General features: G+C 38.9%; 1 pseudogene; it reads right to left on the bottom strand.

Annotated features, from left to right (window-relative positions):
* Window positions 1-994: 994 nt before the first annotated feature.
* Window positions 995-2,093, bottom strand: LOC116895969 (annotated as a pseudogene).
* Between the last annotated feature and the right edge of the window lie 650 nt (window positions 2,094-2,743).

Below are 2,743 nucleotides of genomic sequence, written 5' to 3'. Positions count from 1 at the left end.
TCTTCTTCTTCTTCTTCTTCTTCTTCTTCTTCTTCTTCTTCTTCTTCTTCTTCTTCTTCTTCTTCTTCTCCTTTCTTCTTTCCTTCTCCTTCTCCTCCTCCTCCTCATCCTCCTCCTCCTCCTTCTTCTTTCTTCTTCTTCTTCTTCTTCTTTATTGTTCTTCTTCTTGACTTTTTCTCCTTCCTGGATAGTTTTATTTTTCATTTTAAATATTATTTTCTCCTTCTCTAGTTTCTTCCTTCTCCTTCTCCTTCTCCTTCTCTTCTCCTTCTCCTTCTCCTTCTCCTTCTCCTTCTCCTTCCCCTTCTCCTTCTGCTTCTCCTTCTCTTTCTCTTCTTCTTCTCCTTCTTCTTCTTCTTCTTCTTCTTCCTCTTCTTCTTCTCTCTCTTCTTCTTCTTCTTTCTTCTTCTTCTTCTTCTTCTTCTTCTTCTTCTTCTTCTTCTTCTTCTTCTCTTTTTAAAAATTGTTCTTTTTTGAGGATAGAACCATTTCCAGGTTCTGACTTCACATCCAAGTGTTTTCAGAGGGGCCAGAGGTGGAACAACTCGAGGTAACTGGGAACCAGAGTGTGTACCAAGTTCCATGAGGCTGCTTGTTGAATTCATCTTTTCCTTGGTCACCTTATTTCCTTTCAATACTGCACTTTTTCAATGACCTTTTTCCTCAAAGTATAAAAAAGTATGAAATATAAACAAGTCCAGCATTGCCCATTCAGCAGTGCCACATTTGACATTACAGAGCTCTCTCCACACCCACAGAGCCCACCACACTGTGTAAGCCAATAATAGACAAAATATCACGGCAAGAAATTAAACCCATTTCTTTTTTGATACACATAAGATTAAAATATTCAACCTAAAGGAAAACAATAATTTTGGCTCTCTTCTACATATGCATGTTGACACACTCACCAAACATTCCTGTATGATCATGTTTGTTTAAAAACCTCAGAACCATCAACTCAGTCAAACCCCTAATCCCAATAAACAAAAAGTCAACTGTAGGACATGACTCCAAGCACTGGATTGTGATGACAAATGCTATGTCTAACTTATTCACAATCCTTTTTGGTGAATCCTACTTGGTAGAACTCAGGCATGGAACCAGCACTGACCCTCCAAAGCAGACTGCACACCATTGCATGTGGTGTGTAATAATTTGTACATTAATATGCTTGGACTTCAACCTATTGCTCCTCAACTCCTTGATTAAGTTTAGCCTGGAATCTATAGTTCTCTTCAAATATCTTTGCAAACAATATCCAAAGTCCCTGAACCTGGTTGAACCACCAGAGAGGACAATGTTCTTGTAGAAAGGACGCTGGACATCAATGGGGCAATTCTGAATGATTTCATCTACAACTTCTGGGAGAGGTTGTGTAACATCTAGATTCTCAATTTCTGGATGGAAAAAGATTTCAAGTCCCAGGAAATCATTCGTAGCCAACATCAATGGAGAACTCTTTCTTTGAGATGTCATTGACTCCAGCGTATTGTTTGATCCAATTTGACCCACCTGTGTCATATTTGGTAAACTCTTACTAAATCTGGGCATACATAGCTGTAGCTTACCTTCACTGCTTCAAGGACTGTTCTGGAGGGATTTCTACTTCTCGGTCTCACAGCAGTTGCTGAATAAAGTATGTTATATATTTGTGATTTGAATGTGTTTCATACAGCTGCCGAAAACATATCCTTCAGCCACAGGAATGACATAAATGACTATGTCTCCATTGTTTATTACTGTACCAGTTAGTGTCTTTAGGTCCAGGATGCAGCTAAGGCAAGAACGACCTGCACAGCAATGTACAAGCCTGGAATATTGAAGGACTCAAACACTATTTCAGCAGTATATTCCCTGCATTCTGAAGTATTCAGTGGCAGTTCAATCCAAGGAAAGTAATGATCTGCAGGTTTTGTCCTCAAATATTTAAAAGTCACATGCTCCACAAACATTTCCATCAAGTCCCAGTCTTCAACTCTACTATGAGTGATAGGCCACTTTGTTGCATATGTGGGCTTTTCTATTGCTTCATCACCAATGAAGAAGTCTAGGCTATCCATGCCCTTCATCAGCATCCTCTAGGATCACCCACTCGATCAGCTTGATCATCCACTTTTGCAGACTCTTTAATGGCAATACCCTACGTCACAGTCCACCACACAGGCCTGCAGCCTTCCCACCATCTTCCTCCTATCCCATCACTGCCAGCCATTCTGTACTGGTAACAGGCCAAGGGTAGAATTGTGAGTTAGCTGACAGTCCTCAGACCTAAGGGAGCTGGGCAACACTCTGTCCTAAGGCAAGCTTCAGATTTTTTGGATTTAAGGAAGTCTTTTAAAGAGATATATTTTAGATCTAAGTAGATTTTTTTGGTTGACAAATGCAAGCCTTGATAGAAAATAACTTATATACAGAACTCCAAAGTCAACAAGATGGATCACAAAATAGAATACTTTCTCTAAAGTTTCCAAAAACAAATAGACTGGAAATTGTGAATGTAATATTTACCTGATACATATTATAATTTTTATACTTTTTCTATTGTATATGGTTTATTAATATAAGAGAAAAATCCCTTTATTGCACTAAAATGGGAAGATGGGGTTTGATATTGTGCACTGTATATTCAGATGGTGATTTCTGTGCCATGAGGTCTAGTTACAGTCCAGACATGAACATCGTAATGAATATTGAAGAACCTCCTGTATCAGTGTGGTGTAAGGAATGTACCCAATTATCT

This window comes from Rattus rattus, chromosome 3 (genome assembly GCF_011064425.1).
Source record: "Rattus rattus isolate New Zealand chromosome 3, Rrattus_CSIRO_v1, whole genome shotgun sequence".
Classification (NCBI taxonomy): Eukaryota; Metazoa; Chordata; class Mammalia; order Rodentia; family Muridae; genus Rattus; species Rattus rattus.
The sequence above is the reverse complement of the archived record's forward strand: the minus strand, read 5'-3'. Positions and strand labels throughout refer to the sequence as shown.